General features: G+C 52.4%; 1 protein-coding gene across 1 annotated transcript in view; it reads right to left on the minus strand.

Moving 5' to 3' along the window:
• The window catches only part of ZNF423 (zinc finger protein 423), a 368,561-nt gene that overhangs the window by 178,497 nt on the left and 162,705 nt on the right, over positions 1 to 27,359 (minus strand). The gene's annotated exons all lie outside the window — the stretch shown is intronic.

Genomic DNA, 27,359 nt, shown 5'->3' on the forward strand with positions numbered 1-27,359 from the left:
AGGGTGAGCCACACTGGCAGCTCTTGGCCTGCGGAGCTCACAGCCTAGGGAGAGGGACAACATTTGATCCTCTGTGTTTGCTAGGAGAAGTGTGTGGGGCCTGGGGGGAGAACAGAGGCGCAGTGAGGGTGCAAGAGCCCGCCTGGAAAAAGCAGGCTCTCCGTGGAGACCAGCAGGATGAAGAAGAATTCGCCAAGTGAAGGAAGCAAGGGGCAGAAATGAGCTCCAAGCAGCAGGACCAGCAAGAGCAAAGGCCTGGAAGTGAGACTGAGGTCTCTGACAGGCTTCATGGAGGCTCCTCGGCTCCTCGCTCTCAGCCACAGTGGGTGGCCCAGCCCTGGCATCGCCGCCCCCCTACCCCAGCTCACAGTCTCGGGGAGCCCCCCATCAGTACCTCTGGAGGCCAATCCCACAAAGCCAATATCCAGCTGTCTCTTTCCCAGCTGAAGTTCTAGTTAAAAATGTTTTCATATGTTTATTTTTAAGGGGGGATGGGAAGACAGAAGGGAGACCTGAAGGTCTTTTTCTTTTCAGAAAAAAAGAAAATTAATAAATAAATAGAGCCTCAAGAAAAGGGCATGGAAAGGTCTCTGCATCTGTAACCACTGAACAAATTAAAATTAGCTCATTTAATCAGCTCCTAATGGCCTGGCTGTCCCGAGTGGGTCTCAGAACACAGCAAACTTCACAGCAGATATGTGCAGGCCAATGTCAGTTTATCCTACAACAAAGGGATTTTCTAAATAGTGCGATCAAAATGCAGTGAAGGCCAGGGAGCGCTGGGGAGACGGAATGCGGCCCCCCAGATCCTGACTGGCCCCCGCCTCCCAGCTTCGTCCCTTTGAACGGAATTGTTCTTTTGGCTTTTGTTCTAATTAACTAAACATGTGTGTAACTCTGTTCTACAAAGAGTGTTTTAACCAGCAGAGGCGGTAACTGTAGCCCCTACCATACGTTCCTGGGGCCCCGCTCCCAATCCTCACGCCTTTAATGCCTCCCCATTCCCCATCTGCCTTCAACAGAGGCGTAAACACACCTACGACACACAGTCACCTACACACGCCAGTTACATTCACAAAGAGTTACAAACACACACAGTTCTATATACACGATCATGTATTACACCAGCTACATACACACAGTTATAAGTGAACAGTTACATACATGCACAGTTGCCTATTCTACACACATAAAGTTACAGACACACAGTTCTATACACACAGTCACGTATAACACATTACATACGCATGGTTATATAGACTCAGTTGCATGCATGCATGCACAGACATACCCAGAGTTATATACACCACACACAAGTACATGTGCACACAATACACACAGCTCCTCCAGCTCCTGCCTAACAGCTGGAGATGGGGGAGGCCCAGCTCACCAGAGCCCCAGGGAGGGCCGCTGGGTGCACACCTGAGGCCCAGGCTGGTAGTAAGGACTCTTATTTCCCTGGAGTAGTTTCTCTATGCAACTTGCCACCTGGGCTAAATCATTAGGGCAATGGAGGAGGGGAAACAAAAGGCCAGGGGAGGGGGGCTGGGACCCCAGAAAAAAAGGGCAGGGTGGGAAAGCACAATGCTGGGGGTAAGGACAAGCCCATGGCCCAGTGGGGAGGAAGGAGGCCAGCCCCATCACCGACTCCATCACCAACACTGACCTCAAATTCTCTTCCCATGGCCTCTAAACTGGCCAGTCTGCAGCTCCGCCTTTAGGCCCAGAGCCTCCTTGGGTGCTCAGCCCACAGGGAAATAAGCCTGGAGTCAGCCAGATCTGGTTGAAATCCCAACTCCACCACTTACTAACTCAGCCTCCCCTTCCTCATCCAAAAAACAAGAAACAATAGTAGTCCCTATCTCAAGGGGCAGTTGTGCTGATTTCATTAGAGATGCCAGTAAAATGCCTAGTCCAGAACAAACTGGGTCAGTGTTTGCCACTCTGGCAACTGAAAGGTGTGGGCATGGAGGCCCAAGAGGAGACCATCAGACAGCGCGGGTCAGGGCACAGCCAAACAAGAGCTAGCCATTTGACTACTTTCGATTTCTTATTCAACCTTCATCCCCAGAGTGTGGAAGGGGAGAATTTTAAAACTGGATAAAAGAAAATACAGGGTAAAAAGAGGAACCAACTGGGATGGAGGGAAGCCTTCAGAAAACTGGCCCAGAGTCAGACCATATCTTCTGAAGACCTGCTCTATTGGTATTTACAGCAACACCCTGGGGTAAAAGCAATTGTTATCTCCATGTCACAGAAAAGGAAACCGAGGGCTGGGCACAGTGGCCCATGCCTATAATCCCAGCATTTTGGGAGGCTGAGGTAGGAGGACCCCTTGAGCCCAGGAGTTCAAAACCAGCTTGGGCAGCATAGCAAGACCCTATCTTTACAAAAAAATTTAAAATAATTTAGCCAAGTGTGGTGGTACACACCTGTAGTCCCAGTTACTTGGGAGGCTAAGGCCAGGGGATCACTTGAGCCCAGGAACTTGAGGGGGCAGTGAGCTATGACTGTGCCACCGCACTGCAGCCTGGGCAATAGAGTGAGACCCTGTCTCAAAAATAATCATAATAAAGAAGACAAGCATGAGGCTCAGGGAGGTGAGGAGGCTGGGCTGGCAGAGGCAGCGTGCAAACAGGCCTGTGTGGCTGCAAGCTGCATGCTAATGCCCAGCCCTGCTCCACCTTCCTTCCTGAGGCAACCTGTTCTCCCAACTGCAAACTTTCCTTAGCAGGACTCCGGCAGGTAGGGGAGCCTGAAGTTGGCTTCTGTCTCTGGGAACTACAAGAGCCTCAGACCACCCAACCTAGACCCAGGAGTGTGGCCCTATTCCATGCAGTTCACCAAGTCCTCACGCCCCTACCCCCCAACCCCTCCCATGCTGAGCAGGAGGTGGGAAAGAACCTGTACACAGAGTCGTCACTGTAAAATGGGAAAACATTATACAGACTTGGAAACTGAGGCCCCGAAATGGCAGGGGTGGGAGGCTCAAGCTCCCACAACTCAGAGGCTGACTCTGCAAACCTTGAGTCCTCCCGGGATGGGACTCCTACCTTCCTTGCCCTGCACCTATTAGGTGAGCAGCATTGTTGAGACCCCAGGGAGTGCTCAGAAAAAGAACCTGGACACAGGCTTCATCCAGAAGGTCCCACTGAGCTAGTGGTAGCTGTCTGGTCCTGTTTAGGGATCCTGCTTTCCACTTGATTGGCAGGGCCCAAACTGACCCCTGGAACCCCTGGAGGTCAGCCAAGATACAGGGCAGGTGGCAAGAGGGTCAGAGCCACCTGAGGCAGCCTCAGTACAGGTAGTAGGACCTGGGGAAACAGCTCCCACTAACCCACTAATGCTGCAGACCCACAGCCTGCAGGCTCTCCCAGCCCCATCCCCAGTAAGCACCAGGCCCCCAGGAGGAAGGAGGGGTGGGCAGGGAGGTGAGCACGTGGGCTTGTGTTTGAATCTGGGCTCTGTCATCTACATGCTGTGTGACCTGGGGCAAGTGACCTCCCCTCTCTGAGCCGCAAACCTCAACTATAAAATGAAGATGGTAACATTTTATGACTCCTTCCTTGCTTGAGGACTGAAGAGAAGTTTCTAGCTCAGTGCCTGGTCCCCCTTCCCCAGTGGTAACCCTTAGTAAGCACAGGAAGTGGGGAGGGGAAGTGCAGCATGGTCTTAAATCCATCTCGACCAGGCGCCAACGGCTCATGTCTGTAATCCCAGCACTTTGGGAGGCCAAGGCAGGCAGATCATCTGAGGTCAGGAGTTCGAGACCAGCCTGACCAACATCAAGAAACCCTGTCTGTACTAAAAATATAAAATTAGCCAGGCGTGGTGGTGCATGCCTGTAATCCCAGCTACTCAGGAGGCTGAGGTGGGAGAATCACTTGAACCCGGGAGGCAGAGGTTGCGGCAAGCCAAGATCGTTCCATTGCACTCCAGCCTGGGCAACAAGAGCGAAACTCCATAAAAAAAAAGAGGGAGAGGGAGAGGGACAGGGAGAGGGACAGGGAGAGGGAGAAAGAAATCCATCTTATCTCCTACATGGCGTCCCTAGAGGCCCAGGCCACCATCCCCAAGGAGCGGGATATGGGGCACTCTTCTTTCAGATGCAGCAGGACTGTCCCCTGCCTGCCATGGACTCCTCTCAGCCATTCTTGAGCTAAGCCCAGCAGGCAGCCGACAGGGCAGCCCAGAGGATGTAGCCAGGCCAGGTGGGGTGCAAACCTCATCCTTATGGGATCTGGGCCCACCAGACAGGAGTTGGACCTAGAGACCCCTTGGAAAGCCCACAACTTCACTCTCTTACCATCAGGATTCAGAAGAGAACCACAAGAAAAAAGAGTTGGTGATATCTCCCCGTGCACCCCCTCACCGTCTATGTCACCCCTCACTGTCCAGGTCACCCCACACACAGAGCCCAGCTGGGCTGGGAAATTGGGCCCTAGCCAGGGCTCCTGCTTCCTTACTCCAGGGCCAAACAGCCCTACACAAGCTTCCCTTCTACTCCAAGCCTCAGTTTCCCCTCCTTGGCTCTGCTTACTTCACAGGGCTGCAATGAGGGTCGGAGGGGAATGATGGCTGTGGAGATGCTTTGTAAACTGTTGAATGCCATTGCCACACACAGGATTATTGAGGATAACCAGGATAGGAAGGGGAAGAGACGCCAAGGGCAAGCCAAATCTGTCCGTTTCCCTGCATCAGGGCAGTGGCCCCGCCACGAGAAGAGAGGAAAAAAGGCCAAGAAGACAAACTCAGGGAGGCTCACGCCAGGGCTGGACGCTCCCTCCAGGGGCCCAGAGTTGCAGGCAGGAGCTGCTGTAGTCCAGCAGTTCTGTTTGGTGACATTGGAAGGGGAAAGCAGACAGCATGGGTCTCTGGGATGTGACCACCTGGCTCGGCACCCAGCACACAGTAGGTATCACCCACTAGTTGAGTTCTCCCAGCCACCAACCCTCAGACAACCTGTCTCTGCGAGAGATCAGTGCAGATGCCCACAGATGGAAGCCAGAGAGAAATATGGCTCCTTGCAAAAGAAGCGGACTGCACCACATGTGCCCCAGCTCAGCAGGTTGGTCCCAAGGTCTCAGACCCCCTAGCAGCTGTGGCCGTGTAAGGATGGGAGGGCGTGGTTTTCCCACTTCATGGGTCACCAGCGGCTGTCCCTACCTGTCCAGCTCTGCCAGCAGCCAGGCTCAGCTAGATGCAGGCAGCCACCCTAGTGCCAAGGAATAGGCAGAGGAGGAGGGGGGCTGCATTCTAGTCCTGCCCACTTTTGCCCCCTGTGCCGTCTGCATCAAGGGGACTCCTCTGTCAGGTACTCAGTTTCCCCACATGCTCCGGCTCCCCCTGCCCCATAAGCTGTGAAACCCAAGCGAAACAGCACGCTGCCTCATTCTCAGCCAACATAGGCTACAATTAATCTGAAGCAGATTTTCTTAATTGCTGGGTTTTACAACCCAAACGCAGAGATAAACTACAGCTAGCTGACAACACTGGCTTGAGGCGAGGCGTTTAAATCATCCTTTTTAAGTGTGTGGGCTCTTTAAAAAGCCCGTGTGATGGGAATGGAATTGTGCCTGCAGCCTAGAGCAGAGGCTACTTCCCTTAGGGAGTCAGGCCAGCAACACCAGGGGACAAGCCTCTCGAAGGAGATGTCTTATTGGGGAGTAAAAGTAAATACATAAAAGAAGGGCGGTCCACCTGCAGCCCTCCTAATTGCCTTCCTTCGTAGGCAGCTGCAGTTCCACACGCCACAGCCCCTTCAGGTGTTTCAGCGCCAACAGGATTCCTGGGACTAGGAAGGCCCAGCTTCCCTCATTAGCTGTGCCTGGTCACCCAGGGGGCACAGAAGAAATGGTGTCAGCATGCACTTGGCAGTGCCCTCCAACACAAGGATGACTGCCCCCTGGGAGAGGCAGTGAGGGTAAGGGACGATATGTGAAGGGGTACCCTCTGATCTGGTTCTTGCAGGGAGCTCGAGGCCTGGCAGTAGCCACGTCCAAAACGGAGACAAACCATGAGCCCCAGGTCCTATAGCCCACCCTAGGACCAAGCCTGGCCTTGATGGTTTCATGAGGTCCCGAGCAAAGCGTCCACCCGCTACAAGGTGTCCCACCTCCAGCCAAGAGGAATAGCATGGGTGTGCATGTGTGCGTGCACACGACTTCCAAGCAAACAAACCTTCCCACCACCACCCACCCTGCCCTGCATGGCCAAGAGTGGGAGGAAGAAAGGAACAGGAAGAAATCTGGCAATGCTGCTCTGTGAGATGGGTCAGGTGATGGCTCCATCTAATGTCTGCTCAGCACTTATTCCAGGAGAGGTGCCCCACACATTTTATTTTATTTTATTTTATTTTATTTTATTTATTTATTTATTTATTTATTGAGGTGGAGTCTCGCTCTGTCACCCAGGCTGGAGAGCACTGGTGTGATCTCGGCTCACTAGCAACCTCCACCTCCTGGGTTCAAGAGATTCTCGTGCCTCAGCCTCCCGAGTAGCTGGGATTACAGGCGCACACCACCAGGCTCAGCTAATTTGTGTATTTTTAGTAAAGATGAGGTTTTGCCATGTTGCCCAGGCTGGTCTCGAACTCTTGAGCTCAGGCAATCTGCCTGCCTCAGCCTCTCAAAGTGCTAGGACTACAGGCATGAGCCACTGCGCCCGGCCCACATCTTTTATTTGCCTGTCCACAACTGCCTACCCCAAACCCAAACCATTAGATATGCTCCCGAATTCAGACTTTTTCAGATTCTAGAAAGGTGAGACAGTGCATTTGCTGCATATTTGGGAATGCCCCAGAAGCAGTCGGGCACACTGTTATTTCTGCAGCAAAACATATAGGTATTCACCAATGTGAACGAAATAAAGACCATAAATAGCTTCACATCAGCTCAGGTCAAACTTGGCTGCCAAATATATTACAGAAAAAAAAATTCAGGTTTCTGGCTTTCTGGAATTCAGAATTCTGAATAGGGGATTCTGGACCTGCACTGCCTCTTTAATCTTCCTGGTGACCCTGTGGGGCAGGTACTATTGCTACTCCTGCTTCCCAGAGAGGAAAGTGAAGCACAAAGAAGTTAAGAAATAATTTCCCCACAGTCTGTGGAGCAGCAGGGTGGAAACCATGGCCGTCTGGCCTGGAGGGTCTGCACTCTCCATCCCCAGGGTGTCCCATAGTTGACCAAAGTACAGAGCTGCAGTTTAAAAGCCTCCTGAGGCCGGGCGGGGTGGTTCACGCCTGTAATCCCAGCACTTTGGGAGGCTGAGGAGGATGGATCACCTGAGGTCAGGAGTTCGAGACCAGCCTGGCCAACATGGCGAAACCTGTCTCTACTAAAAATACAAAAATTAGCCAGGCGTGGTGGCACGTACCTGTAATACCAGCTACTCGCAAGGCTGAGGCATGAGAAACACTTGAAACCCTGGGCGACAGAGGTTGCACTGAGTCAAGATCGTGTCACTACACTCCAGTCTGGGCGACAGAGTGAAACTCCATCTCAAAAAAATTAAAAAATAAAATAAAAGCCTCCGGAAAAAGAGTGGAGCATCTGTAAATGTACCCAGAGTGTCTACAGCCTGTCACACGTGGTGTGATCTATGGGCCAGCCTCTACCAGGAAGCACCCGCCTAGGAGTACACAGACCCTGGATGGCATTCCCACACCTGCCCAGGGCCCTGCTGGAGCCCAGGAGCCCAAGGGGGGCTCCCACCAGCAGGTGAGGCTCATCACCCCACCCTGGTACCGAGGTAATTACTCCCTACCTGACACTGTCTGCACAGATCATTTTACCCACAACAAATATGCTAAACACAGCCCCAGGCCAGGAGAAACAGGCTGCAGGTAAATCCCATTTGACAGAGGCTGGGACTTCCAGCAGAACTCCCAGATGCCTTTGGGAGGAGTGGCGATCCCATCCCATCAAAACGACATTGGAGCCCCACCACTGCCCTGGTCATCTCCAACTTCTCTTGATTCTTTCACCCACTGGGAAAGATTGTTGCATAGGCAAAATCCTGGCATTCCATTACCAAATAATTACATGATCATTGCATAGGCATTAAGACACTCCCACCAGTGCAAGCGGTGGTGTCCAGCGCTAACAGAGGCCGGCCTGGACTGCGGGTGCTTGTTAAGGAGAACTCCAGCATTGAGGAAAACCTCCAGCTGCAGCTGCCTGCTCCCACACTGCCCTGATTCCTAATTAAAAATTAAAGCAGGCGTCTTTCCTCAGAAACACAATTAGCATCAGGCTGATGGTACAAACACACATGTGCACACACAACCACATGGGCACACGTGTGTATGCATGCACATGCTTATGCAAGGCATGCAAACATGTATGTATGCATGTGCACACACTTGCACATGCACACAAACCCTTCTTCCCACGGGGGGCTACAAACTCCCATCTGGTCATCCATTCAGTCTGCCCTGATGAGGATCCACCAAGCATTGCGTGCTCCACGTGCCCCACAGGAAGAAACCCAGGGCCCTGCCTTCAGGAGCATGAGCTCTAGAGGAGGCTGAGAAAAGTGCAGAAGGTAAGGCAGTCCATGGTGGGATCTTAAAAGGGTCCCTATCAAAGCCAGAGAGCTCAGCTCTGGTAGGGTGATCAGGGACACCCTGGGACATGAAGGCCTGGTGCTGGGTCTTAATTTATAGAAAAAAATATAAAAGGCCATGGAGCAGGTAGAGAAAATAGCCAGGGCAAAGGCAAGCAAAGGTAACTGGCACTCTGAGAGTGAAAATTATTCCAAGTGAAAGACAAGCAGATGGAAAATGAGTAAATGTAGATATCACAGGAGTTCTAGCATGGGTACTTTTTTTGAAATATATGAATTTAGCTGTGTGCTGAGCAAAAAGAGAAATATATACACAGGATCTGGGATAGGAATGAGTGTGAGACGCAAACAAAATTTTGCAGTCCAGTCCAACAGCTGATGTTCCAGTAACCTCTCCTAAAGCAAGTGTCATCGAGTGCCTAAGGGATTTGTGATGTGTGTGTGCAGAGCACGCAGCGTGTTCTCAAATAGGGAGCAGCCCAGTTGGTAATCCTGGCCGTCTGCATGTGTGTGCTGCAGCCGATGGGTACACTGTGCGTCATCCCACTTTACAAGGGAGGACAGGGTGGCTCTGAGAGGTGATGTCGCTCTACTGGAAACACAAAACCAGTCAGGGCCAGAGTCCACATCTGACCCCAGGCAGTGTGGCCCAGAGTCCACCCCCTGCACCACCAGATGGAACAGGGATGTGAACAAAGCTGTATTCCAGGGAAAATAATCAGGCAGGGGTCCTCAAGGTGGGGTGGGACAAAGCGAAGGCACAGACCAAAGCCCAAGGGGCAGCCACGCAGTGCCATACAGAGGGGCGGAACAGGACTGCAGCCACGGGGATACTCTGAGGCCTTGGAACAGACAGGAAGGCAGGGAAGAGGGCACCAGGGGACTCTGCGGTCTGAGTGAGATTTTCTTCGGTGACTACAGCCTGTGAGCTCCCAGTGGCCAGTTTGTCTTAGAAAGGGACTGAGTCCCAGCCCTTCCCCTCCAATCAAGACCACCCCTGCTTCCTCTCATCTCACCCTTGGTGAGAGAAAACTTCAGCACACCAAGATGTCCTGGGAAGTCCATCCTTCCCACCACCCAGGTAGACAGGATGGCAGGCAGGCAACTGAACAGCTGCCCAGGGCAGAGCGGGAGGCCTGTGGTGTGTGGAATTCATCTGCTGTGAGTTGATGCTATTTCTTCATACAAAATAACCAGGGTTGGAAAGATAACACTGGAAACAAAGTCAACATTTCCAGCTGGTCTGCTAACATACTGTGTGACCCTGGAGACATCACTAAACCTCTCTGAGCCTCAGCTTCCTCTAGCTGTTGACTCACTCATGTACAGAGGACCCACTAAATGCCAAGTATAAGCTCTGTAGTTGGTGACTTCTGCAGTTGGTCAGTCCTACATGGCTCATAGGTCTGAAGCCCACCCCGGATCATGCAGGAAAGGCACCCAGGTGCTGGAACCATTAACCTGGCCATCTTTGACTAGGAGGCTGGGGAATTGCAGTGTTCAGCCACTCCCAGAATCCCCTGCCTGCTGGGGTGATAACCAGTACTGGGGAGTGACCTGTCCCACCCCTCCCTCCACGGTGCCCTCAGCCGGAATTGGGCACGTTAAAACTCAGACTCCGGGCTGCCACGGCCTCCACCACCACGCTGCACCGCCCCACCCCCCTCCAGCTGCCTGTGCGCCGGCTGCTGCTGCTGCTCATTTCCAGGCAAATGTTCTAGTTAATTAAAACACACCCAAGTGCTCACACGCACATGGAGCCAAGCTACAAAATCAGCTCTACCAAACAGCAGCTCCTCTGCTCCAGCCTGGGATCGATGCAGGCCAGGACAGGGGTTCCAAAGTTGATGTTACTGGCACCGAGGCTTTGCTCATGGAGACCCTACCTGTATACACACCTGTACACAAATGTAAAAGCATATGAGTGCACCTACACATATGAGCCTGTGTGCACATGCAAGCCATATGCGCATGCACATGTGTATGTTCTGAACACGTCCATGAGTGCTCCACACAAAACACTGTGCAGAAGTGTGCAACATTCACGCACACACACACCTGCATACATATGCATGCACATGCTCACACAGGCATGCACACACCCCACAGTGCCTCCTTCTCCAGGAAGTCTTCTCCAGCTACTTGGGCCTTCCAGCTCAGAACATCAACTGTGGTTAGTAAATAAACACTTGCTGCACGAAGGAGAGAATGAATAAATAAATGAATCAGCTGATCAATGATACAGTGGGCAAACGGGAACAGCCCACAAGTACAATTCTGCGTCACCACAGATTGGATTTTCCAGAGACTGGAGGTGCAGCTCTGCCCGTGCACCTGTGCTGCAGAGCTCCACCAGGCACTGACTGAGATACATACACACGCACACGGGCATGTGGCTGGAAAATGCACATTCCCAGATCTGGACATCCATAACAACCAGGAACTGGCAAGGGAGGGCTGTGGCCAGCCAGGCTAGGAGACAGAAATCGGTCACCTTTAATGGGACTTTAGTCCCAGAAGGGAAGGTGCCTGGCGGTCCACGAAGCTGCCTGACATTCTGGGACTAAATCAGACACACGGCCTTCACACAGGCAGGTGATTCTAGGGAACAAAAACAGCCTGGAGTGGGTCAGTCCTGCCCTAGCAAGCATGTCCAGTATGCTCCAGGTCCACCGAGACCACCTTGTAGGTGGCCACTTCTGCAGCCACAAACAATGGTGTTCTTTATGTGGACCTGACAGTCATACACAAGTGTCAACCACTTGACACCCTAGATGGCCATGGAAAGGATTTCTGTTCATGGAGATGAGAACAGCTGTGCTGGACACCTCAAACCACATCAGGTGAACAACTGACCTTCTAACTCATGCCACGAGGCTGGCAAAGCCGTCTGCAGAGAGCAAAGGACATGGGAAGGAGGGCTTAGAAAGGAGTGGGGATGATGGACTTAGGGGCCATGGGAGTGAGCCACTCAAAATGTGGCCCTGGATCAGCAACTCAGCATCACCTGAGAGCTTTTTAGAAACGTAGAATTTAGGCCGGGCGTGGTGGCTCACTCCTAGAATCCTAGCACTTTGGGAGGCCGAGATGGGCGGATCACCTGAGGTCAGGAGCTCAAGATCAGCCTGGCCAACATGGTGAAACACCATCTCTACTAAAATACAGACATTACCCTGGCATGGTGGTGCGTGCCTGTAGTCCCAGCTACCAGGAGGCTGAGGCAGGAGAATCTCTGGAACCCAAGAGGTGAAGCCTGCAGTGAGTCATCCTCACACCACTAAACTCCAGACTGGGCAACAGAGCGAGACTCCATCACAAAAAAAAAAAAAAAGAAAGAAAAGAAGGAAAGAAAGAAAGAAAAATAAAGAAAAGAAAAGGAAAATGAAAGAAAAGGGAAAAAAAAACAATAGAAAAGAAAAGAAAAAAGAATTTTGTTGCCAGGCACAGTAGCTCATGCCTATAATCTCAGCACTTTGGGAGGCAGGAGGATTGCTTGAGCCCAGAACTTCAAGACCAGCATGGGCAATAAAGTGAAACCTTGTCTCTATAAATTTTTTTTTAAATTAGCTACTAGGGAGGCTGAGGTGGAAGGATCGCTTGAGCCCAGGTAGTAAAGACTGCAGTGAGCCATGATCACACCCCTGCCCTCCAGCCTGAGCAATAGAGCAAGACCCTGTCTCAAACAAAAAAAAAAGAAAGAGAGAATAATTAGAAATGCAGAATTTCAGGTCCACCTGGATCTGCTGAATAAGAATTTGAATTTCATACATTCCATTAGTAATGTGTTAAGAATGAAATTAAAACATGACATTTTTCTGGCCAGGCGCAGTGGCTCACACCTGTAATCTCATTATTTTGGGAGGCCGAGGCAGGTGGATCATTTGAGGTCAAGAGTTCAAAACCAGCCCAGACAACATGGTGAAACCCTGTTATCTACTAAAAAGACAAACATTAGCTAGGTGTGGTGATGGGTGCCTGTAATCCCAGCTACTCGGGAGGCTGAGGCAGGAGAATCGCTTGAGCTTGGGAGGCAGAGGTTGCAGTGAGCTGAGATTACGCCACTGCACTCTAGCCTGGGTGACAGAGCAAGTCTCCATCTCAAAAATAAAATAAAATATTACATTTTATTGAATGTATGTATTTTTTTTTTTTTTTTTTTTTTGAGACGGAGTCTCGCTCTGCCGCCCAGGCTGGAGTGCAGTGGCCGGGTCTCAGCTCACTGCAAGCTCCGCCTCCTGGGTTCACGCCATTCTCCTGCCTCAGCCTCCCAGCAGCTGGGACTACAGGCGCCCGCCATGTCGCCCGGCTAGTTTTTGTATTTTTTAGTAGAGACGGGGTTTCACCATGTTAGCCAGGATGGTCTCGATCTCCTGACCTCGTGATCTGCCCGTCTCGGCCTCCCAAAGTGCTGGGATTACAGGCTTGAGCCACCGCGCCCGGCCTGTATTTTATTTTTTTTAAAGCTACTATATTGTTAGGACATAAATATTTAAGTTGTTTAGACAACTGTGAGGTTTTTGTTCTTTTGTTTTGCTTAAGGAGCATCATTAAAAAGTTACCAATACTAAGATGCCATAAGCCAGGAAAGTGGGGGCGTCTGAGCTCTGTATCAGGCACAGTTTGGGGTGATGGCAAAACGGCAGAGAATATCACAAAGTCCCTGTCCTCATGGAGTTGACAGTCCAGTGGGGGAAGCAACAGTAAACCAGTAAACAAGTGATTGGGCAAGATGTCGGGGAACTGTAATCGAATAAAAAAAATTAAGCAGGGCAAAGTACTGATTGCCACCTGCCATGTGTGAGACCCTGGCCTCCCATGCTCTCCTCCCTCTCCTCACCCCTGCATTGAGAACAACCTCCAGCTCGTAATTTGCACTGACAGATGTTGGGTATGGCTGTCTTTTGCTCTAAATTTTCAAAGATCCCACAGAGGTCCTGTAGGTTAGCTGTAGCGCCCTGGGGTGCCGCAGCACACAGTTTGGGGAAACCAATCTCAACTATTTATTAAGTGAATGAATATGAATCATGAAGAAGATCTGACATGAGATACAGGAATCAATTCTCACTCCATACAAACGCTCAGAGACACCTTGGAGTGCTGGCTCACAACACCAGCCCTCACTGCTCCGAGCCCATCAGGCTCTCTGGGCCTTAGTCAGCCCAGTGGCACACAGGTCAGGAGCCCACAGCAATTCACAAACACACTCCTGGGCTCAAGGGATCCTCCCATCTCAGTCTCTCAAGTAGCTGGGACTACAGGTGTGTGCCACCATGCCTGGAAAACTGTTTTTGTTCTGTAAACACAGGGTCTCACTATGTTGCCCAGGTTGGTCTTAAACCCCTGGGCTCAAGATATTCCCCCACTAATGGCAGCAGCACCCAGTCTGGAGCTACCGCTGCAAAGACACCAGTTGCAGTCGGGGAGGCACGGCCAGGGCTGCGTCCTCCATGGAGCTGGTGGGAGCCAGGAACAGGTGGGATCTCCGCCTCCTTCCAAGTTGGCAGGGTGGGACCCCAACCCTCCCCAGCACAGCTGCAGCCACCTAGCTCTTGGGAGCCTGGGAAGCCCCCCTCTCCTGTCCCCACAGGCTTGGAAGTGCCTGCTCCTGCTGCCTGGCTTCTCCCTGCTCCCAACCCTCTCCGATTTTGGGGCAAAGTTAAGCCAAGCCCAGACACTGTCATGACCCAGCCGGATGTGTACACACTCAGGGCAGATGCTGACATGCCAGTCTCCTGCCACCTCAGCCCCCTCCAGACTTTGGGCACAGATGAGCATGGGAAGGACACCGAGAGGGGGCTGAGGGTGGCTCAGCATGGGCCTGCAGGTGCCCCTTGGTGCAAACAATCTGGGTGCTGTGGATGACATGATTGATGGTGTCAGGAAGCAGACAGACTCCTGAGCAGCTAGGGGCAGGTCCCCAGAGAAACCTCACCTTCTAGCCAGAAATGGCCTGAAACCTGGGGTAGGGGATGTCAGTTCCAGGTGGAGTCCCAGCCCAGAGTGAGAACTTATGGTGCTGTTTCTGGGCCTACCTGTGACCACCCAAGGATCAATCAGTACGTCCTTCCTCCCTTCTGAAGCCCATTACCCCAGACTCAGCCAGACTCACAGAGATGTCAGAACTACCAGCTGCAGGAAGGAGCTACCCACTTCAGATCTTCTGACTCTTTGGGACAACCTGACTGCAGAAAGGAGCTACCCACTGTGGGTCTCCTCTCAGCTGAGAGCTGGACACAAGTTGGTACGACCTGTCTGTGGAAAGAAGCTATCCACTACAGTCTCCTCTCAGCTGAGAACCAGACACTCATGGGGATGACCTGCCTGAGGCAAGGAGCTACCCACTGCAGTCTCCTCTCCACTGAGAGCTGGACCCGCCTGCAGAAAGAAGCTACCCACTGCGAGTCTCCTCTCAGCTGAGAGCTGGGCACTTGTCGGGCGACCTGTCTGTGCGAAGGAGCTGCCTACCTGAGGTCTCCTGAGAGGTGTTCTATCACTCAATGAAGCTCCTCTCCACCTTGCTCACTCTCCAGTTGTCTGAATATCTCATTCTTCCTGGACATGGGACAAGAACTTGGTACATGCTGAATGGCAGAAAGAGCTGTGACACAAACAGGATGGAAAAACACTCCCTGCTCAGCATGTTACAGGCAATGAGGACAGAAGAGCTGCAGCCCTTCGGGGAGCCCAGACCTAGAGGCTCCCCAAGCCAGGGCTGTGACACCCTCCTTGGGGCTCTGTGGTTCCTGGCATCTCCAAGCTTCCAGACACCACCGCATTCCCCAGTACCCGCAGTGGAAGCCACTTGCAGTACACCTGGTTCAGCCGCAGTCTCACATGGAACCAGCACCTGTGCCAGCACATGGAGCTGCCTGCCCCACCACAGCAGCCAGCATGCCTGGCTGTGTGAAGTGGCCAGACCCCACGCTCACTCGCCTCACCACTCTGCACCTGGATCACCCTTGGCAGGTATGGGATCCAGGCTGGTAGTACGAGCCAAGCACAGTCTGCCAGGCCAAGGGTGCAGAACGAGCCCAGCAGGCATGAGCAATACACTCAGGCAGAAGGTGCTGCCAGCCACAGAGGCTTCTGGCTGGTGAAGCAACACCCCAAGGATCCTGTGATACCACCTTAGGCTCCCAAAGTGCTAGAATCACAGGTGTGAGCCACCATGCACAGCCAAAGGCAAATTTTCTAAGAAATGTCGGTGTCCAAACAGGGCCCCTCAGCTCTGCACACCTTAGAGTTGGAGCAGCAGGCCTCTCCAGCTAGGAGACCAACAGGCTGGCCCAAACTCAAGGGTCTGGGGTTCCCACTTCTGGTGAACAAAGCATAAAGCACTATGTGGCAGACTCAGCACAAATCCCAATAGGAAAGGAAGCGAAAAGTGAAGGGTGGATTTGGGGAAAACCAACTGAACACCAAGGTATCTTTTATCCTGAGCCATGACCGCAGCTGCTCTAGTTTGGGGAAAATAAAATCCAACAACATCCAGACTACACAGCTCCCATGTCTAAATAACAAAATGAAACATGGGCTCTCTTTTGGCAGCTTTCTTCCCCGTCAGCAGAAGAACTTTGGTAACTGAGTGCTTGTGGGGGGTTACAGAGAGGGGAGAAAAACTCTCGTGTACTAATGCTGCCAAGTTCACATCAGCAACAGGCTTTATAAAGCAAATGGGGCGGATGTACAAACCTTGGTGCTGGAAGGATGGAATGGGAGATTAAATGACAGGGTGTGTGCAGCAAAGTAGAGACTAATGAGACCTCAGGCCGGATCGTTTCACCACGATGTCAGGGACTTCAAAGGATGGCTCCCAGGCCTGGCCTGCCAGCAAGGGTGGCCCACGGGCGTGCCCACCCCCACAGCCTCGGCCACTCTCCTAGGTGCCGATGGGTTCCTGGAGGTTGCAGGGATCTGAATGCTGGCTGCCTGGCCTTTCATATTATAATTTTCTTTTTCTTTTTAAGACAGGGACTTGCTCTGTTATCCAAACTGGAGTGCAGTGGTGCAATCACGGTTCACTGCAGCCTCCACCTCCCAGGCCCAAGAGATCCTCTCACCTCAGCCTCCCAAGTATCTGGGACTACAGGCATGCACTGACATGCCCAACATTGTGATTTTCAAGCATCATAATTCTTTCTGTACCTAACAAGCTCCCACCCCTCACAGCCCCCATCTCTATTTTTCTCCCCTTTTGCTCTCTGCCTTCCCTCATCCCTCCTCCATTCTCTCCATTTCTGTCCTCTAATTACCAACCCCGCCCCACCCCCCCGCCACCATCTCCTGTTCCTCCTCCCCTTCCCCTTTGGGAGCCAGCTCTTGCCCCTCTCACATCTTTGCTAGCTCTTGGCCAGTTTCCTTTCTGCTCTCCCAGAGGGTCTTTCCTGCCTTTCTGCCTGCTCCTGTCTTCAGCCTTCCTCCTGCCCCTTTTTCGCTCAACCCCATTTTCCCCCCATTCTCCAACCCTCTCCCTGGACCTCAAGAAAGAAAGTGCCAGAGAGTGCACGACAATGCTGGAGCTTGCTGTGAGTGCCAGGGCTGGCCGAGCACATCCCATCCCTCCTGTTCAGGAAAGGAGGGTGGGCACAGAAGGCCTGGCCCCAGGGGAGATCCAAAGGCTGTCAGACCCTCCCGGTCCACACTTGCAACGCCAGGGTCTGGAGCAGGGACAGAGCTTGAGAACTCCCTTCACCTCCCTCTACAGCAACTGTCCTGGTCTAGGATCCCAGGAGAGGCCTTGCGTCTGGCCTGAACAGAACCTCTGACAGATGGGATGTCGCCCCGAGTATGACGGGAGGGCCTGAAAGATGGGAAGAGAGGTGAGGTTGGTGGGGGTGCTGAGCCGAAGGAAGCAGCAGAGGTCAGTCTTGCGGACTGCCCAGGTTCAAACACTGTCCCTGCTACTCCCTGACTGTGTGGCCTTGGGCAAATTCCCTAGCGTCTCTGAGCCTCAGTTTCCTCATCTGGAAAATGGGAATGATGGTCACAATATCTACCTCCCTCCCAGGGCCATTTCAACGATGAGACAAGATGCTGCATGTCCAAAGCACTCAACAAACACCAATTATTTTGTCATGATGGCAATTCTTACATCTGCACTGTGCATTGGCAGCTCTAAGCGGGTGTCAGGGCTTCGACAGAGTGGGCATCTAGGAGATGCCCCTACCACAACCAGTGCAGGGCTGCCACCCCACCGGGCACCCATGTTACCCAAGGGAGCCTCAGGGCTGAGGGAGTCCTCAGCCACTTTTCTGCCTGTAATGATAAAGAAGGGGCCCTTCTCTAGGCTGCAGAGCTGCAGTGCCCAGAGAAGTGGGGACCCGCACTGGCCATCTCCCTGTATTTCTCCCCAATAATAACCTTATGAACAGGTGGCAGAGGGGTGCCAGGCATCTGCCTCCAACTTTGCTATCTGACTATTCACTCAACAAATACTCAGCTCTCCCGTGTGCCATCAGTGGGGCACTCAGCAGTGACCGAGGACAAGGCAGCCCCTCAAGGAGCCCATTGTCTCATGCAGCAGACACACATTACCAGCAAATTATACCCTGGAAGTGTAAAATCACTACTAGAGTAAGAGCTACAAATAACTAAATACAAATATATTCTCATCTTAATACTGAAATGCATTCTTATACTTAATATAAGTGTATTCCTTCTTTGGAATCACAAATTTTAGGGTATGGGTGGTGGAGGAGACCAACCCTCATCTCTAGACAGAGAACCTGACACCCAGAGGACAAAGGACCAAGTTCACTCAGAGCCGCTTGGTGGTAACCCAGGGCTAGAACTCAGTTATCCTGACTCCAAATTAAAGAAGTGCTTTCCTCTATGCCACAAGGTACATTGAGAAGAATTCCCTTAGGGGCCACTGTCCAAAAAGAAATCGGGAGGAAGAGAGGCCCCCTGTGTAATTCCAGTATGCCTGGCACGACGCTCAACACTTGATCCACACCTAGCGCCAGCTCCTCGAGTGGGCATTAAGAGCAGCTACAGACCAGGTGCGGTGGCTTGTGCCTGTAATTCCAGCACTTTGGGAGGCCGAGGCGGGTGGATCACAAAGTCAGGAGATGGAGACCACCCTGGCTAACACAGTGAAACCCTGTCTCTCCTAAAAATGCAAAAAAAAAAAAAAAAAGAAAGAAAATATCCGGGCGTGGTGGCGGGCGCCTGTAGTCCCAGCAACTTGGGAGGCTGAGGCAGGAGAATGGAGTGAACCCAGGAGATGGAGCTTGCAGTGAGCTGAGATTTCGCCACTGCACTCCAGCCTGGGTGACAGAGCAAGACTCCGTCTCAAAAAAAAAAAAAAAAAAAAAAAAAATGAGAGCAGCTACAAGCCAACCTGGCCAACACTGTAAGACTCTGTCTCTACAAAAACTTTAAAAATTAGACAGGCATGATGGTGTGCACCTGTAATCCCAGCACTGTGGGAGGCTGAGGCAGGTAGATCGCTTGAGCCCAGGAGTTCAAAACCAGCCTGGGAAACATGGTAAAACCCCATCTCTACTAAAAATTTAAAAATTAGCCAGGCTTAGTGGCATGCACCTGTAGTCCCAGCTACTTGGGAGGCTGAGGCAGGAAGATTGCTTGAGCCTGGGAGGTTAAAACGGCAGTGAGCTGTGATTGTGCCACTGCACTCCAGCCTGGGCAGCAGAGCAAGATCCAGTCTCAAAAAATTAAAATAAAATAAATAAGAGCAGCTACAAGGACCACAGACCACAGAAGCAGGTCAGACCATGAACTCCCTGGGCAAAAAAAGCAGAATATATTAGACACCCTCTGGTTGGAATCCTGTAAACTCACATGTGTGCAGACAAAGATCAACACAAAAGAAATATCATCAGGAAAATAGGGTGTTTGGGTAATGAGAAATTTTTTTCTCAAATTTCAACTAACTGTGTTGTCTGAGATTCATCTATTGAATTCTCAGGTTGTAAGACTATAACAACAAGGCCAGATATATCAGGGATATTTAGATTCTCAGATTGCCCCAGGGAAAATTAAAGAGACATTTATAGCCATCTTGAGGATGCCATGCCATTAATTAAATGTTGAATGGTGAGGGAAATGGGGCTATGGGGGGTGCCTGATGTTCCCATTTTACAGATGAAGGAACCTCCCCATGGTCTGTCCAGACCTGGTCATGCCTCTGTTGAAAGCATGCTTTGGGGTGAAGATGAAGAAAAGAGAAGCTGAGCCCCTCAAGGTTCTGGTCAGGATGTGAGTGACCCCAGGACGTAAGTCTCCTTCAACCCAGGCAGTAAATCTCGGAGAGTTGCCTGGACCCAACAGCAGCAGTCCAGTTCATGTACAGGGTGGAGCCTACATCGTCCTACAAGCCTTCCCCTCAACTTGAGCCCTGGGCCCTCCACCAGGCTAAGTAGCACCCACTTCCACCCCAGCCCAGCTGCAAGAAGCTGCTGCCAAAGTTGGTGGACATAAACGAAGGGGCCCTGACATGTGGCCAGCTGGAGTGTGCGAGGGCTGGCGCCAGGCTCTGCACACACCAGGCAAAGCAGATTTGTGTGCAATCTGGACAGTGGGCGGAATCTACAGCCCAGAAAGGCAGGGGCATGCGAACCGCCAACACCGGCTGACGGCTGTCCCCAGCCTCAGAGGCCCAGCCAGGCCAGCCAAGAGGATTTACAAGGGAGTCAGGAACACCGGACAGGCTGCCTCCATCTGAGGCCACAGCAAGCGGGCATCCGGCAGCCCAGTCAGGCATGACAGCTCGAGCTCAAGCTCAGGACCTCCCTCTGGAAGCCAGCAGCCACCAAAACTGAAGCTGGAGGAGGAGGTGGCCCAGGGCAGAATATTCCCGCATCAAGCAGCACCACCATCCCAGCGTGTTTTAACTGCTCTGCAGCCTCCTAGAGCAGGTCTCCTCAACAGACATTATGGGGCACCTACTGTGTGCCAGGCATGGACTAGGTGGGCTCAGCTAGGGATAGAGCAATGGAGGTTCCTGCCCATATGCAGCATGGGGTCTTGAGGGGGCTAAGCAGCAGCTAGGCTCTATCTAGCTCCTTGGACTGACACCTCATTGACCCTACCAGCTTTGACCCCAGGCCCCTGCCCTGGCGCAGTACAGTCAGAAAAGGGGAAAGACTTCTCTGCCTCCAATCCTATTCCTCCTCCAGCCCTGTGTATTTCAGGAAAGATCCCTCTGTTCACCTCGATGCCCAAGGCAGGAAACCAGGGGTCCTCCTGGGTTTCTCCAATATTTAATCAATTTCCACACCTTGTCAACATGGCCCCTACGACGGCTCTCACACACACCCTCTGTTCTCAGTCCCCACTGCCTGCAGCACCATCCTCTCCACGTCCCCACCTGCCCACACCCGTCCTTGACAGGGCATTGGCAGGAGCTCTGCAAAGGGCAAATCTGAGGATGCCAAGACCCCCACCACCTACACTGCTCCTAGAACATAATACAAATGCCCCACCTGGTCCCACCCATACGCATGCTCTGCTGGCTCACCATGCTCCCCCATGCTGCCTACCACCAGTCCCCCCAACATGCCAGCACCCTCCTGACTTGTGGTCTTCAAACCTTCCCTCTGAATGGCTAGCCCCATAATTTCTATTCATTGTTCCGCCCTCGTTTCCAGTGTCCATTCTTCAAAGAAGCCTTTGCTTCTCTCTCACGCCCCACGCTCTTCCTTCCGGACGCTTTCACGCCTAGAAGATAAACGTAGCTATTTATGGGGTGGTTTGTCTGGCTGTCCTTCTCCCCCACAGGCTGGAAGCTCCACAGGGGGAGAATCCAGGCCTGTCTGGTTCACCGTTGTGTGCCCAGCACTCAGCACACAGCCTGACACAAAGTAGGTGCTCAATGAATTTGCATTAAGGAGTTCAGTGCCTGAAAGTCCTGCTGCTTGAGTCTCGGGTAGGCAGCCCGGAAGGCCAGCCTCGGAGCCTTCCTTAGCACCATCTAAGATTCAAGGCGGGTCTCCCAGGGGCTCTGTATTCCACGCTGGGGCGGGAAGGGACCACGCCCACATGAACACTGGGCACGCAGTGGACGTGACATGAAGCCTCAGGTATCATGTGCAAAAACCTTCTGGCCCCTTAGAGCTCACTGCCAGGAAGCAGCCCTGCAGCCACTTCGGGGCACACAGGCCTTCTGAGTATGCCCCACATGGAGGATGCAGGTCCCCTGTCAGTGCCCTCCCAGCCTTTCCTGCCAGACCTACCACACTCGGGCGGCCTGGACACTCCAATCACTCCCTCTTCCACCACACCTAGGCTTCCTACCTCCTAGCCTTACTATCACTGTCCCCAGACCAAGGCAGACCTCTTCTTCTCATCTCTAAGAAATTTCCCATAAAGACCCAAGTGACTGGCTTCTCTTGGAAATCTAGAAGCTTGGGTGACACCTGTACCCACACTTCCTCATCTCCCAGGCAGAACCTCCATCATCATCAGAACCTGCGATCCCTGCACCAGCCTCGCATCCCCATCCCAGCTTGGATCGCAGGTTCCTAACCATGGAGAAGGCCTCACCTTCTCATCTCTGTCTGCCCCAGGGTCTCCTGCCTGGAGGGAAGCCCCAGGAACGGTGTACAGACGAACCAGATGGCGACACCCTCTCCACGTCTGTCACCTCTCCACATCTGGCAGAGCACTCCCATTTCATCTTGGCTACCAGAGTTACTGTTCATATGCCACCCCCGTGGTTTGCCCCTTATAGTTTATTAACATCCCCTAATAAACAGTGTGCAGGCCTCCCAGGGCGCCACCAAGAGACGCCCGGCTGGGTGGCAGGGCCTTCCTTGTCCTGCCCTCTCTCAGCACATTTTTCACCATAAGGGAACAATTAGGAAAAACTCCCTCCAGGTTATATTTAGGAAGGGGTGGAAGTGGGGGAAGCTTCCTCTAGTAATTTTCATTCAGTTGCACGGGACTGCCTGTCCCCACCTACCCCCGGGCTAGCACTGCAGGGCGGGCAACCTCTTCTCCCCACACACGGGTGCAAACCGAGCCCAGCCTCTGCCCAGCCCTGATTATGCCCGCGTTTAAAAATAAGATGTGAAAGATGCATTATGTAAGACCTGTAACACTCTCCTGCCCACCTCCGACTCTGGAATCAAAGATCATCATTTCTGCCATCAAAAAAGAATGAAAGAAAGGCAGGAACAATGAAAATAGCCGCCCAACATGAGCCAGATCAAAGACGTGGGCACAGAAAATGAGGAACCAGGGGGGCCTTTAATTACTGCCTGCATCCTCCGAGTCATGTGGAGAGAGGGGAGAAGAAAAGTTTTGAAGGCCACCAGGTTCCGTCCTGCTGTGGCTCCTGTTTCCACAGCCAGCACCAGTTCCCGACAAACTCACGCCTTTCATTTCCCTCCCTTTTTTCCCTCCTTTTTCTCTGCCCCCCACATGCAAGACAGGACTCCCAGACTCCCCAGTGCTAGACGTCCTCCAGCAGAGAGAGCTCGGAGGGGCTCCTTGGAGACCCCGAGGGAGGGACACGGCTGCACCTTGGAAAGCCCTGGTGGGTCCCAACCCATCCACCCTCCCAAAAAAACAGCCAGAGGGCCTCCGGGAGGGACCGGGGACCCACAGTGGGAGCAGACGCTGCAGACCACGGTGCTTTTTTTTTTTTTTTTTTTTGCAAGTCTCCCTGGTTGAGAGGGAAAAAAAAAACTCTTCAAATTCACATTGGGCAGGGCTCCGTGGGGCAGCAGATCAAACCTGAGGCCCGGCTGTTTGAGCTCAGCGGCAGAAAAAAGGATTGCCCAGGGACTGAGCTTAAGTAGAAGCTGGATTAAACTTCAAACGCAAACTCCTCCTTTTTCTACACAGCAGACAGTCATGGCTAATATTGCAATATGGACTCTAAAGATGCATTACAAATAACTTACTCTGGACCCAGACTTGGGTCTTTTGTATCAAGGGGAGGAGCAAGAGAAATCATTTCAACAGAAAAGACATAGGAGCCCGCCCTCTCGCTCCGCAGAGGGAAGCCAGTGGAGGTTTGGGCAAGGGAGGCCAGCGAGATCCCCAAGCGGCAGGAGGCTTCAGGAAGAGGTCTTGCTGGCAGCCCAGGCGGCTCCCCGAGAAGCTGAATGACGCTTAGGTCTTCCCAAGTTGGGAGACTCTATGTATATTTTATCAAGGAAGAAATGCCAGGCCAAGGTGACCAAAAGAGCGGTATATTTAAAATGTCTAGTGACTTAAATAATTAAAGCATTTACAACACTCATGCTCTTAAAACACATCCACAAACAATGGAGGATGATTGTGTTATTCGCGTGATAAATGAGAGACTCATTAAAAAGGGAAAACTTACAGGCTCCCGATGCCAGCAGGCGGTATGGTGGGTGGGGAGCAGAAGACAGATTTCAAGCTGTAGGACTTGCTTCTTTCAGAACCTCCAGAGTTACCCTATGGTTGCTGTCCCATTTCTTCGGGAATGGCCACCCTAGTGTCCACTCCACGGAAGCTCCTGGGCCAGCGGCTGTCCTCCAGATACTAGCAAGAGCCTAGGGCTGGACCAGGAGCTGCCTGCAGTACCCTGGCTCCCAGGACAGCACACCAGGCACCTCAGGAGATCTTGGCCAGGAGCACAGCCACACAGGTGAGGATCAGGAGGTTTGGGTGTAGGGATGAGAAGGATTTGTTCCTACTGATGTGTTGATTCACGTGTTTACTCAGGGCATGGGCCTAAGATTGTGTCGTAAAATAAAGCATTTGGGGCTGGACACAGTGGCTCATGCCTGTAATCCCAGCACTTCGGGAGGTCAATGCAGGAGGATGGCTTGAGTCCAGGAGTTCCAGACCAGCCTGGGCAACATGGCAAGACTCCATCTCTACAAAAAAAAAAAAAAAAAAAGTGGGTGAGGAGAATTAGCCAGGCGTGGTGGTGCCTGCCTGTGGTCCCAGCTGCCCAGGAGGCTGAGTCAGGAGGGTCACTTGAGGGGTCAAGGCTGCAGTGGGCTATGATGGCACCACTGCACTCCAGCCTCGGCGACAGAGAGAGAGACCCTGCCTCAAAAAGAAAAAAAAAGAATTTAGGACAATATTTGCAAAGAGATGCTGCTTTCCTGGAGTATTTTCAGAAATATTAAAGGCCCTCCCCACACCTCCGTGACCTCCAGGAGGTTGAGGGGTGCCACAGTGTCTGTGAGGGAACAAGGACATTGCCCTCTCCCTACACTCCACAGCACCCAGCCAGAGGCCAAGAGGCCCTGAGAGTTACTGCGAGCAATCCCGTGTGGCTCAATAGCCAAGGACACTCTCCCAGGTCCACTGAGGATGGTAGCCTGGACTGCTTCACTCTGCCCCACCTGCCATCCCCAGGAAAGGCTTCCTCCCCACACCCTACTCCACCCCCTGCACCCCCAGGGGTGTCCTGTTCTACACAAAAGGGCACAGAACCACCATCTACTAAGTGCAGCTCAGTGTACGAGGCAGTGTGCCAGCCCTTCATGCCCATTACTGCCCTGAACCCTCATCGCCACGCAAGGGAGGCTTCAGTGGCCCCATTTCACAGAGGGGTAAACTGAGGCTCACAAATATGTTAACTGCTAAAAACTGTGGGCAGAGAAAAAATGTGAACACAGAACTGTCAAGATCCAAATCACTGGGAGGCTGAGGCAGGAGGATCACTTGAGACCAGCCTGAGCAACATGGTGAGATCCCACCTCTAGAAAATAAAAAGCCAGGCATGGTAGTGTGCACCTGGGGACTGGCTACTTGGGAGGCTGAGGCAAGAGGACTGCTCATGCTTAGGATGTGAGGCTGCAATGAGCTAGGGTCGTGCCACTGCACTTCAGCCTGGACAACAGACAAAAACTCTATCTCTAAACAAAAAATAATAATTCAAATTATCTGCTTTTCTTTTCATGATGTGACACCATCTCCCAGGGATTCTTCAGAGCTTCCACCCCTCTTAATAAATCGCTTTGCAGAGAAAGTACAGACCAGAGAGGTTCTGGAGGAGGCAGCAAGGGGGTACCACTGGGTTACCATTGGATAAACAAATGGGTTATCCATGCCCGGCAGGCGGTGCCTCCCAGAAGCCTTACTACACCCTGTAGGGGTGCACAGAGAGGCACCCCCATGAGTTGCCAACAGGAGTCACTGGAGGGTGGGAGGGGAATGGAGACCTGGAAACAAGGAGATGGCAGGCCCAGGTGGAGTGTGGCAGCTCCAGAGACGACCAGGAAGTCCGCAAGCAAACTAAAGCAACCTGTCTCACCAGCCACAGGCCCTGGGGAGTGTGTGGAGACAGGAGTGGTGATCTCCCCGGCAGCCCATGCTTCCAGCCTGAGGCCCAGGCATCTGACCAGAGGCTGAGGACTGATCACGTCCTTCTCAGAAGCAGCCGTCGGAGGGGGCTAAGGGACCTTTCCTTAGTGAGGAAGAATCATCCGACCAGGGCAGAGTCAGACAGATGGACATAGAGAGTGGGTTCATCTATCAGAGCCCTCACCCTCTTGGCAAGTTCTGGTCTTCGAAGTTTCCAACTTGTAGCTAGAAAATCGGCCACCTTCTATGCCCCTCCCAGTTGGGAGGATACTGGGGTCTATGCAAACATTCACTCTGTGGGACAGTACAGCTTGGTGACCAGTAACTTGGGCTGTGTGATCAGACAGGTGTGGGTTTGCCCCCAGGCTCCACCACATCCTGGCTGGGTGATGATGAGCAAGTTACTGAACATCTCTGAGCCTTGGTTTCCCCATAGGTTAAAACAGAGGATCCTCAAAGTTCACATGAAACAGAGATGTTGAGGGTACAGAAGATGGGGTACATGGAAAGGATCAGCAGAGCGGCCTTATGAGGGAAGCGCCATCATGCAGTGACTGAACCTGGGGCTGAGCACTTGGCCTCCTCCTGCTGCTGTGGGACTGGGTGGCTGTGGCCCCCTATTCCCACACTGCCCCATTTCTTTCTTTATTTTGTTTGTTTATTTATTGAGACAGAGTCTCTCACTCTGTGGCCCAGGCTGGAGTGCAGTGGTGCAATCATGGCTCACTGCAACCTCCACCTCCCGGGCTCAAGAGATCCTCCCACCTCAGCCACCAGAGTAGCTGGGTCTACAGATGAATGCCACCATGCCCAGCTTATTTTTGAATTCTTTTTGTCAAGACAGGCGTCTCACTGTGTTGCTCAGGCTGTTCTCGAACTCCTGGGTTCAAGCAATCCTCCCGCCTCAGCCTCCCAAAGTGCTGGGATGACAGGCATGAGCCACTACACCCGGTCCTGCCCCATTTCTTATGCAGAGCACTTGACATATGAGGACTTCTTCCCATGGGTTATAACGGGGAAAACAATGAGGCTTTCTCCTTCCCCACTCCTCTCTGGCAGACCCCAGCACGCAGCCCGATGCAGAGCCAAGAGGTCTGCCCCAGGAAACAACCCAAAAAAACCAGAGTGAAGCCAGGCCCAAGACCCTGCCCAAGCCAAGGTAGGACAAAGGACTGAGGTCCGATCAGTGTTGGACCCAAGAGCCAGCACCTTAACCCATGCCTGACCCCCACTGCCTTCGCGGGGCGAAGACTGAGAAGCCTGCAGCTGCCTCGTCCATCTTGCTGGAGGCACAGAAGCCAAGGGACCAGCCACACACGGAAAAGCCTGGAGAAAGGACGAGGAGGGGGTGGGGGAAGCTACAATCCTGGGTGGACACCTCTGAAGGACAGGCCAATGCCTACCCACTCATAACATGCTAGATAAAAGGCCACTTGCGGGTTTTTAACATATGCCCACATCTATTCTCTCTATGCAGTCTCTCTGCAGAAGACAATATTGTTCCTAGTGTTTAGATGAGAAGTGAAGAATGAGCA

Source organism: Trachypithecus francoisi, unplaced genomic scaffold, assembly GCF_009764315.1.
Source record: "Trachypithecus francoisi isolate TF-2019V2 unplaced genomic scaffold, Tfra_2.0 Lachesis_group10, whole genome shotgun sequence".
Lineage (NCBI taxonomy): Eukaryota > Metazoa > Chordata > Mammalia > Primates > Cercopithecidae > Trachypithecus > Trachypithecus francoisi.